Source organism: Macrobrachium nipponense, chromosome 15 (genome assembly GCF_015104395.2).
Source record: "Macrobrachium nipponense isolate FS-2020 chromosome 15, ASM1510439v2, whole genome shotgun sequence".
Taxonomy (NCBI): domain Eukaryota; kingdom Metazoa; phylum Arthropoda; class Malacostraca; order Decapoda; family Palaemonidae; genus Macrobrachium; species Macrobrachium nipponense.
In genome coordinates, this window is record NC_087208.1 from 29,853,940 (window position 1) to 29,866,439 (window position 12,500).

Genomic DNA, 12,500 nt, shown 5'->3' on the forward strand with positions numbered 1-12,500 from the left:
CAATATTGTGGATAAAGGTAGAAGATGGTTAAGAATTTGTACACAACAGAAAAACAGATAGTTATTGCAAACGATGAGAAATCGGATGAAGCCAAGGTAATATCCGGTGTGCCACAAGGTACGGTGTTAGCTGCAATACTGTTTGTTATTATGATTGAAGACATAGACAGTAATGTTAAGGATTCGGTAGTGAGTAGTTTCGCAGATGACACAAGAATAAGTAGAGAAATTACTTGTGATGAAGATAGGAACGCTCTACAAAGAGACCTTAACAAAAGTATATGATTGGGCAGAGGTAAATAGGATGGTATTTAACTCTGATAAATTTGAATCAATAAATTATGGAGACAGAGAAAGAAAGCTATATGCATATAGGGGACCTAATAATGAGACAATCACAATTAAGGAAGCAGTTAAAGACCTTGGTGTGATGATGAATAGGACATGTTATGCAATGATCAAATAGCAATTCTGTTGGCAAAATGTAAAGCAAAAATGGAATGTTGTTACGGCACTTCAAAACAAGAAAAGCTGAACACATGATTATGCTTTATAAAACATATGTTCGTAGTCCACTTGAATATTGCAATATGATATGGTACCCACACTATCAAAAGGATATTGCACAAATAGAGAGTGTACAAAGGTCCTTTACAGCTAGAATAGAAGAAGTTAAAGACCTTGACTACTGGGAAAGACTACAATCCTTAAAATTATATAGTTCTAGAAAAGGAGAAGAGAACGCTACATGATAATTCAGGCATGGAAACAGATAGAAGGAATAGCAGAAAACATCATGGAACTAAAAATATCAGAAGAGCAAGCAGAGGTAGATTAATAGTGCCCAAAACTATACCAGGAAAAATAAGGAAAGCTCACAGGACATTAATCCACTACGCACCAGCATCGATAATGCAGCGTCTATCAATGCGTTGCCAGCTCGTCTGAGGAATATATCAGGAGTGAGCGTAGATGTGTTTAAGAATAAGCTCGACAAATATCTAAACTGCATCCCAGACCATCCAAGATTGGAAGATGCAAAATATACCGGAAGATGTACTAGCAACTCTCTGGTAGACATTAGAGGTGCCTCACACTGAGGGACCTGGGGCAACCCGAACGAACTGTAAGGTCTGTAAGGTAAGGTAAGGTAAGGTCTCTCTTCTCTCTCTCTCTCTCTCTCTCTCTCTGTCTAATCAAGATATTTCTTCAACTTTTTCGGGCACAATGAACCGTCTTCCCCGGCGATGCCCTTTATGAAAGAAGGATAAGTAACCACTACTATGTCCCGTGAACGCAAGGAAGTCAGTCACTTCTCATCTTGAAGCCCACCTGTCAATTCCGTTTTTCAAAACTGTATTGGAGTTTCGTCAATAACGTCTGGGCGACTGATTGATAGATCAATTAAAATGGCGTCGTAGTCTGGATGGATATTGACTCCCAGGAACTGCGTGCAGTTTGGTGTTTGGTATTTTATTAGAAGTGCCATCATCGGTTGGCGCTGTCTCCGAATGATCAGTCCGCTTCGCTTCTTCATATGCTGGGATTTGATTTTATTATTATTGAAGGAAATGGATATTAAGGTTGTGTGCCCTTCGAAACAAATGCCATTATCGTTCATATGGAATGTTAGTTTTGTATATATAACTTTAGGTAATTAGTTTTTATGCCTTCCATTCTCTTCAATTGTGTTTTCACACTTTACACACATACACGACAATGCGCACATATGTATATGATATATTTATGATAATTATATATGTATATATATATATACTATTATATATATATAATATATATATATATAAAATATATATTGTGTGAGTGTGTATGTAGTAAATAACTCACTCTTCTCTTGAAAAAAGGTGCCCTAATAAGACAAATGTTTAGGAAATAGGCTGCCAGGCTTATGCCCTTCTCCATTTGGCTGCAACACACGAGAACACACGCACACACACACACACACACACACACACACACACACATATATATATATGGTATACTCAGTAATTATCCATATATAATATTATATGTACATATGTATTGTATGTATAATGTATATATATATATACTATATATTGTATATATATATATATAGATACTATATATATATATATATATCTATATATATATAATATATATGTGTGTGTGTGTGTGTGTGTATACTCAGTAATTATCCATATGTAATATTATGTACATACTATGTATGTATGTATGTATATATATAATATATATATATATATATATATAGATATATATACATATATATATATATACATATTATATATATATATATATATACGTCTTATAAGCCGTTTTCTCAACAGGAAATGACTTCAGAGAAGAGCAACACAAATCCCTGCAACTTCTTGGACATTGTGTCCCATTCGTTGCAACACTTATTTCACACTTATTTCACACTTATTTTCTCCTACATGTCGTTCTTTCTATTCTTTGCACATGACCGAACCAACTCAATTCACAGATTGATTCTTTAAGTTATACTATCTTTTTTACCACCTCTGTATATCTCCACATTTCTCATACTGTCAATTCATTCTATTGCTTCAACCTTTTCCTTCTTTCTTTTGCATTTAACACCTGCACTTCACTTCCATAGAGGATTGTTGGCTCAGAAGTTTCTCCACTCTCACTTTGATTTATGTAGGAAATTCAAGTCTCTTGCCAGTCTTATGCCCAGAACCTACCATCTTCATTGTTTTAATTATTCAATGGCTCACATCTTCTCCTCTCATCTTACCATCAACCATTATGTGCTTCGAATCTTACCTGAAATTGGTTTAGAGATTTCTGGCTGAGAAAGGGTATGCATCTTTTTACTCTTGCTCATGTATTCCTTATCTGTTGTGCCTGTGTTTATCTTTCTTGCTTTCAATCTCCCGTATGTGGAAGCCTTATCAGTGGTTAAAGGAACCTTGCTTTATAGGTCAATAGTAAATCCAAGTTCTGTGCTGCTTCCCGTAAAGTTATTTATGTCCCCATTTGGGAAACGATCGTAACAAGTAGATTTATTTCTTGCTCATTATAGTTTCCATTTAAACCCATAAACTAGGCATCTGTCAAACCAAATGACAAGACTCGATTTCATCTTTGTCAAGAAGAAACCTTATTGTCGAAAACTAGTAATTTTGATGCTGACTAGTAATTATGAATCTAATTTTGTGTTCTTAATGAGCATCAGATGCTCCCCTTAGGTCGGTATATCTCAGTTTAGTTATAGGCAGAATATTGCATCCTGGTTCTCTCTCTCTCTTCAGCTCCTCAGTAATTTAGATGTATTTTTTATAAGAGCTTCAAATCCTACATTTATGTATTTTAACTGTTTTATTCATAGAGATATCATTGAAGTTTCTGTTCTGAATATGCACTTTTTTTTGTGGCTTAATTCAAAGACATTGAAATTTTATGCAAATTCCTTGAAATAAAAAGCGCAATGCGATCAAAAGTGAAAACACTGAAGACAAGAAAGCACATACGTATTAAATAAATTGGAGGAGGGGCATAACCAAAAGCAAATGGGATGGGAATAGGTTTTAAATGACAGATATCTCGACGAGGAATGTCGGTCAAAGGCTGAACGTGAAACACATTTACAGGTAACACAAGTTTTCTTGGTAACTGAAGTATTAGATACTGTACATAGTTAATACAGCTTTGTACTTATTATTACCATTTCATTTGGCTAATCTGTATGTACACTACTATAATCGGTCAAACTGTCCTGTGCTCGTTTTGGGGTCATTCGGTTGCCACGGGTTAAACCAGGTTTGTTTTTCATTTGCCCATCAAAGCGAATTGTGAAACCAAGATTGAATATTACAGCCGTCCTCCAATGGGTTCCTCTTCGCATGAAGTATTTTTTTTTTTAAATGCTGGCACTGTGAATTTCCTGATTCACTGGTGCATTGAAAGTAGTCATATTGACGCAAAGTTAACAGATGAACCTTAGATAAGTACAATTCATGCATTAAATCTTTGGTTGCTTAAATGTGCACTGGTTGACCTGTGTCAATTATAGAAGGATCAGTAATTGAGGGGAAGACTCTCTCTCTCTCTCTCTCTCCTCTCTCTCTCTCTCTCTCTCTCTCTCTCTCTTTTCGTCTATGAGTATGTTAAATACCTCATATCTGGTTTTGAATCTTTCGGGGCAATACCGGATGCCAATATATATTCCATTTTCCTTACGAAAGGATGCGCAAGCTTACTAATAGCCTCCAGCTCGAGAAAGTCCGACTCGTCTGTGTAGCTTGATGCCAGCCTTTGGATTCAGTTTCCCTCAAAGGAAATTGGAGTTTCCACTATTGTGTTAGAGTGATTGATTGATAGATCAGCTGCAGTGGCGTGCCCGACATCAAAGGTTGTTGAGTTTAGCGTCTTGTATGCAGTTCAGTTGTGATTTTCAGAGAGAATATTTTTCAATAATTATTATTTTATTGCATTAAAAAGTATTAGTATAAAGAGGGAGCATGTCTTTATATTCCTCTCATAAGTTTTTTTTTAAGGAACCATCATACAGGTTTTGCATTATGCTTGCATCCAGAGATCTCAAATGGGAGTTTGTTTACGTGTCTGTGGGACTCGGGCTGCTCCCATTTTTCCGTTTTAGCTTTTAATCAAAATTGTTATGAAATTATTCGATTATTAAGGTTTATGTACTGTGCTTTAAAATGGCCCAATTTGTGCAAAACACCATATAACCTGTTTTCATAACCATGATGAACGCCTAAGCCACTCACATATAATAAATGCAGTACCAACACACGCGCACACATGTATACTATATTGTAATATCTATATATATATATATATATATAATATATATATTATTATATATATATTATATATTATATTTACATATATATTTACATAATTTGTTTTCAACCAAAGGAAAGAAATTCAGTACCCATTGGATAAATAGGTAAACTTGTGAATATTTTTATTAGGTAGTAAACGTCTTTATTTGATCATATTATATTGTTTGCTTTGAGTAATAACTATTTTATCAACGCATTTTGTAGCTTTTCACTGGATTTTTTTTCTTATAAATTGGGCTAGGTTAGATGATAACTTACCCTGCCCTCTGCATTATTTAGGTTTTAAATTCACGGACTTTAATTGTTGGTAATATTTAAAAATCTTCCCAGTTTACCTTGTGTTCGACGTAAGACCGATTCTAATTATTACGAGCTGAAGGAAAATTGTAACTTTATCATTCAAGATAGTTCATGCATTGGTGCTCATGACGATAAGAGTTGCTTCATGGTAATCGTTTATGGGATTTTTAAATACGTGTTTAAACTATTTTATCCCCCCCCCCATTTTTTTTTACCAGCTACCATTGTATTTGCCTATCTGCCTGCTTCTGAAATACCCAGATGAACCTCTCTAGATCCTATTTCAGCAGTTTGTCACAAATCAGCTTTAGCTTCTAGGAAATCACCTAAAATTGACACTTGAAAAGGACTTCAGGACTGACGGTTCATAAATATCGAGGCGCACATTGTGTCAGTGAAGAGAGCGCATTGACGAAGATTGGTAATTTTGATGATAATTGCTAATTATGAATCTAATTATGCCTTGGTAATGAACCTCAGAGGCTCCCCGCAGCTTGGGATACCCCAGTTCTATTATGGCCACGTTATTATTACCTCTCTCTCTCTCTCTCTCTCTCTCTCTCTCTCTCTCTCTCTCTCTCTCTCTCTCTCTCTCTCCAGCTCATTTGGGGATAAGTTGAAGTTATATATTTCTCGTCCCATTTTGCCTTTTTTTTTCTTTACAAATTAGGGTAAATGAAGCAAACTGATAATCTCTCTCTCTCTCTCTCTCTCTCTCTCTCTCTCTCTCTCTCTCTCTCTCTCTCTCTCTCTCTCTCTCTCTGCAGCTCATTTGAGGATAAGTTGGAGTCATATATTTCTCGTCCCCTTTTGCAATTTATTTTTTTATTTTTTACAAAAGTAGGGTAAATGAAGGAAACTGACAATTTAGCACTCTCTCTCTCTCTCTGGGATAATTTGAAGTCATATATGTCTTTTCACCTTTCATTATCATGTCTATATGTTTTTTACGATATTAGAGCAAAGAAAGCCAGCTTGTAGGGTGGACAATCTCTCTCTCTCTCTCTCTCTCTCTCTCTCTCTCTCTCTCTCTCTCGTCATTTTGTATCTAGCGACCTACGGGTGATAGCAGTAAAAAGAAAATTATATAATTTGGGATCCACTTTCATTTTACAATGTGACTGAATATGATAAATGGGTTAACAGTTCTTTTAGTTCCAGAAAAGAAAAAAAAAATACGGAATGTATATATATACAGCAATACCCTTGACTCTTACAAACACAAATATGGTCATTTCTTTTTCTAGCACTGGGTCTTGAATCAGAGTCTAGAAAGTTCGAAGCATCTCGGTTTGAGTTAAGGTTTGTAGCTCCTGTCAATCTCCACTTCCGTTTGTTCCTTGGTATTATCAACTAACTACCAGGTAATTCATTGTTATGAAATTCACAGTCTAGTGAAGAACAAATTGTTAAAAAATCCACAATTATATATTAGAATATATTTCTATGTAAAAAACAAAGACTTTGGAAGCGAGAGGGTAGTTTCCTCCTTTTTAGAAGCTCTTCAGGAGGAACCTACCCTCTCACTTGACGTTTTAACGTCTACACTGATGAGGAACACCGTTCAGGTGTCTTTGTTTCTTACATAAAAGTATACTTTGATATATAATTATGGATTTTTAAACAGATAATTCATTGCTTAGGTCACCTGCAATATATAGGGTTTCATCGGAATGCGTCCACGCTGCTATGTCTTCCCAGGATTATACTTGTTAATGAAGCGAGTATTCCCTAACTACTCTAGTTTGTCGGCAAATAGGTGGTTATTAATAGGCTTAGTGAAATAAAAACAAAAATAAGTGACTTGGGGTACCATTCCAAGACGAAAGAAATCATGTGTAATCTTGAAGAATCATGGAAAAACCAAGAGCACTGATTATTATTATTATTATTTGGGTTGAAGACCCTCTTTTAGGCAGATGATGTTAAAAAGAATGGCAGAATTAAGCGAGTTGATTTTATATATTGTTTTTTCTATTTTCCTTACAATTCGCTTCTCAGAAACATCGCTGAGCCTGAGAAGCGAATTGTAAGGAAAATAGACAAAACAATTTATGAAATCAGCTCGCTTAATTCTGCCATTCTTTTTGGCATTATTATTATTATTATTATTATTATTATTATTATTATTATTATTATTATTATTATTATTATTATTATTATTATTATTGTTATTATTATTATTATTATTATTTTATATTATTATTATTAATTATTATTATTAATTATTATTATTATTATTATTATTGCACGTGACACATACCAAAAAATAGCACAAACTGCTTAACAAGCTTCTTTGAACAGAATACCCAGATTTATGTAAATGAGAAAAGCGGCATTTTGGAAGTACTTGAAGCACTAGGAGGAGCTTCGTTGTGTAAGGTAAAACAAGAGCTACGTTCCATTCCTGATACAACAAGTAGTTTTTCCCAGGCTACTGTATATCTTGTGGTTCTTACAATTACGTAAATATTAGGTAAAAGGTGACTAATATATTCTCTCTCTCTCTCTCTCTCTCTCTCTCTCTCTCTCTCTCTCTCTCTCTCTCTCTCTCTCTCTCTACTACTATATATATATATATATATATATATATATATATATATATTATTAGGTATAAGCAGATAAACTGTTGAGTAAAGGACGTTGAGTCGAAAGATCTTGCCAGAAACTTTCCTTTGTTTATTATTCCTTCGTGGCTTATACCTTTATTTATGGATTTATCACGTTCCAAACTTTCGTGATTCAGTTATATATATATATATATATATATATTTTATATATATATATTATATATATATATGTATATATATATATATATATATATATATATATATATATATATATATATATATATATATATATATATATAAATATATATATATATATATTTATATGTATATATATATTATATATTATATATATATATATGTATATATATATTATATATATATATACACTTTATACATAAGCTGACATTCACAATAGAGATTTTGGCTGTCGGTTTAAGCGAAAATTTTTGAAAGGTTTTACAGAGGAACATCTGTGAGGCTTTAAGGCTACTGCGGCTATGAAGGGTTTCGTCTCCTTTTAGATTATTTTCCTATTTTGTTTTACCTCCCCAGAAAAGAAGTAGGGTAAGCTGCTCCCGGGCGGCCTTTAACCTTATGGGAAGTATCCTATTCTTCTCTGGTATTAGATGTTGACAGGAGGGATGACTTTTCGCTTATGGAAGATGGCCATATTCTCTCTCTCTCTCTCTCTCTCTCTCTCTCTCTCTCTCTCTCTCTCTCTCTCTCTGTCGTTTGATATCGATAGCAAAGATAGTGGTTTTGTACTTACGTTCAGATATTTGGCAATAGATTATATTGTTCAGGATGATGCATTTGACCGACGAAAGAATGGTCTTAGAAAGCAAGCATTCTTTTTATTTCAATTTTATTCCATAGTTTTACCTCTCTACGTTTTTTAATTCTTCTTCCTTTCACTCCTCCTCCTCCTCCTCCTCCTTTACACACACCCACACTCAAACCTGTCTTTTCAATTCGAACGCATCAGTCAGTCAACATCTGCGAGGGGTTGCTATGCATTGCTCTGATAATCGAGTTCTTTGGTGGAAAATCCATAATTGGGCGTAGGATTCCCTTTAGAAAATGAGAAACATGAGCTGTTTGTTTTATTGGCAGTACAGTAGATATGCGGGTGATTTCCAGTTAATATACTTAATCATGCAATATGTAAATTACAGAGTGAATTCAATTTTGGAATGCAATCAAACGCTGGCGATGAGAGAAAGGGAATTGATGCGCGTATCCTCAAAAATGTATTCAACCATTTACTTGCGGTATCTTTGTTGGGTTAGCAATTATCGCCCAGTCAAGAACACCGTTTTAAATGCATTTCCGCCCAAGTTAAGCAAACGTCAGCATATTAAAACCCTCTCCCGGAAAAAGGGGAAATGAAGTATTTCATCTTTCCGTGACTGTCGAATCCCTTCGTCCATCTCGGTTCAAGAGGTCAGTCTGTCATAACCAAAGATAAGAAGTCTATTTTCTCCTTTGGAATTGCTCTTTTTAAAGAGCGGCTTCCTTTCACGTCTGACAAAAGGTTTGGGTCGATTTGGCAGTCTTTTGTATCCTCTAGCCAACCTTCACGTTTCTTGTTGAGAATGAAACTGACCTGACGGACAATCCACTCCGAAATGAATGAATAGATAGATATATGCTCCTCTTCCCCGTCCCTCTCTCTCTCTCTTTCTCTCTCTGTTTCACTACTCCATTTAAAGCAGCCATTGTTATTCGGCGGGATGTGCCTTTGGGTGCCAGCGTCTCCCTGAACGCGTTAGATCAATTTCCCCCAGGTGTGAGAAGGATATGATTGGACTGTCTCACCTTCAGCTCAAGTCTTGGAAGATGTGACTTATTATTATTTTATATAGTCTTCTATTTTTGTGTGATGCGGACACCAACTTCAGCAAAGCAGCCTATACCCAAATGAGAAATAAAATAACACCAATCTCCAATACTTATGAAGGTCTTCCATTTATATGATTATCGTTTATTTTGAAAAAACGTTTGGTTTCACTCGTATTTTCAAGGTTTTCGTATAAAGCTGCAAACATTACTTGCGGTTTTGAGTCTACTGCAACGAGTTCCATTCCATATATAGTGCAAGCGACTCAGTGGCGTGATCGGTATGGTCTTGACCTGTCACTTCTGTGGCTGCGATTTCGAGTCTTGGGCATTCCATTGAGGTGTTAGGGATTTGTATTTCTGGTGATGGAAGTTCACTCTCCACGTGGCTCGGAAGTCACGTAAAGCCTTTGGTCCCGTTGCTGAATAACCACTGGTTCCATGCAATCTAAAAACACTGGTTCCATGCAACATGCAACATAAAAACACCATACAAACAAACATATATAGTGCAGCCGGTCAGTACTGTATTTTCGCAATTGTTTCTTTCGTGAAATTGATAACATCGTCGAATTGACCGAAAGATAGATAGAAGAGGGAAAGTACTTATTTACTGACAGTTGTTACCCCGTATATGTTTGTCAGCATGGTTACAGAATGGTTAACTAGACTGACAATAAACGGCAGGTAGACTCGGATCTGTTCAGAAGGTGACCCCAATTGAGACCTTAACTATCTCATTTCTGAACCGATTTTGTCCCCAATTTTTATCAGGGCGACATGATCATATTTCGACAGTTTAGGATCCTTTTCTCGTTCTTGATTAATCCTTTTAAAACGCATGCTCGAAAAAAAAATAAAATAAAAAACACGCACACACTAACAGACTCAAGTACAATTTCTTTTTCTGCCATCATGGCGAGATGGTCACTTGCTGAATATTCTGGCAGTTTAAAATATTTGGTCTCATTTTTTATATATTCACCTAAAACTTACATATCGCACGGGCGAACACACACTCTCACACGTACAGTTTTGTCATCTGCCATCATGGCGAGGGAGGTAGATATAGACATACTTGGAGACAAAGAAAGCGGGAGAAATAAGTCGAAGAAAAATACTCATGTATCCCCGAGATACCTCGGAATCTGTTGTTCTCGTCTGCTGGCGGAGGTGGTGGTCCTTCTTCTAGAAACTCTGGCAGGAGGTCTCTTCGGGGAGCTGTGCCATCCTTCTCCCCCTCCTCCTCTTCCTCCTCTCCTCCTCCAGCTTTTCCCTCCCTCCCTCACTCCCACCCCTCCCTTCGCAGCAAGCTATCAAGGATCTTTTCCCCTGAGGAATGCAAGTCTTGCAGTATTCAGTGTCAATTCAAGTCTTTAATATTTTAAAAGTATCTTCAGCCTGCGCTTCTTCTTACTGCTGTATCTTTCTTTAGCTTCCAACAGATGACAAAGACGAAAAAAAAACATTTCAGTGTCTTTTTTCCTAACGTACATTCATAATTATAACCTTATAGTGTGTTTGTATATATATATATATATATATTATATATATATATATATATATATATATATATATATATATATATACTCTAATATATATATAATAATATATATATATTTTAATTATATACATACACACTGTAATATAACGATAATTATACATATATAATGTATATATATATGTACGTATGTATTTTTATATATATATATATATATATATATTATATAATAATAATATCTATATATATATATATATGAGTTTTTTGTTTGTATGTTCGTGTGCAATAGTAATGGAAATGCAGGGCGCCGACGCGAACGTTTCTTGATGGAACAAAGGGCGCCTTTGATTCATGAAGCGTAAATTTAAAATTCATTTGTATATTTATTTTTTTACTTTACATCGGTCAAGATGTATTGGTCCTCTTCATAAAGAAGGAGAGAAAGAAAAGGGGAATATGTTTCGAGCCCTAGAAAAATGAAAGCTATTTCTTGTTATTCTAGATTCAGACTCTAGCTGACGGCACCGATCTTTTCTCTGCGAAGTTGTTCACTGTTTTTTTCTCTCTCTCTTTCTGTTTCTTATTTTCTTTTTAATGTCAGTGTGTGGGTAGGAGAAAGTCCAGGGAACATGTAGGCGAATTTTTCTCCTCTACTAAGTAGCCATTTAGTTTTAAGCTTCCATGCCGACAAAAGCGGTCAGAATATTTTTTCATTGACGGATTGCCTTATCAATATTGAGTCATTCTTCCTTTTTGAGTGCTATTTTTTTATTCTCAGTTTATAAATGGCTATTATTAAAAGTGGGTTTTGTTTGGGTCCATTCGTTTTGAAGTCTTTCCGGTTATACTAGCTCATGATGATGAAACCGCCTTTTGCCGTGACTTCAAAAGGCGATGAAAATAGGTTGCAGGAGCGACTCTTGCTTCTTCCTGACATTTTAGACTGAAATAACCAAGGAAGAGGGAGGATCTCTGGATGGAGAGGGGAGGACATAGGCGATATGTCATTCGCAAGCGATAAAAAAGATAGGTTGCCCAATTGTGTTCTTTGTAACCAAATGTACATTTTTTCATATATTACATATTTATTGGTGTTGGCTTTCATACTTTTACTTTTAAAGTACGTATATTAAACTTATCCTTTGTCGGTACCGGTCATCGTGGGGCGTTTCCATTATATTTGAGTTTGATCGAAGAATATGAGAATTTTATGTATGTATGTGTTTCTGTATTGAAAGAAGTTTGCCTATCTGAAATTCTCTCTCTCTCTCTCTCTCTCTCTCTCTCTCTCTCTCTCTCTCTCTCTCTCTCTCTCTCTCTCTCTATATATATATATATATATATATATATATATATATATATATGTATATATTATACTGAGGAATTGTATATACCATGGAAGTAAAGTGCACCTTCTGGCTACTCATCTGGTCTTTATGGAATAATGTTGCTTTC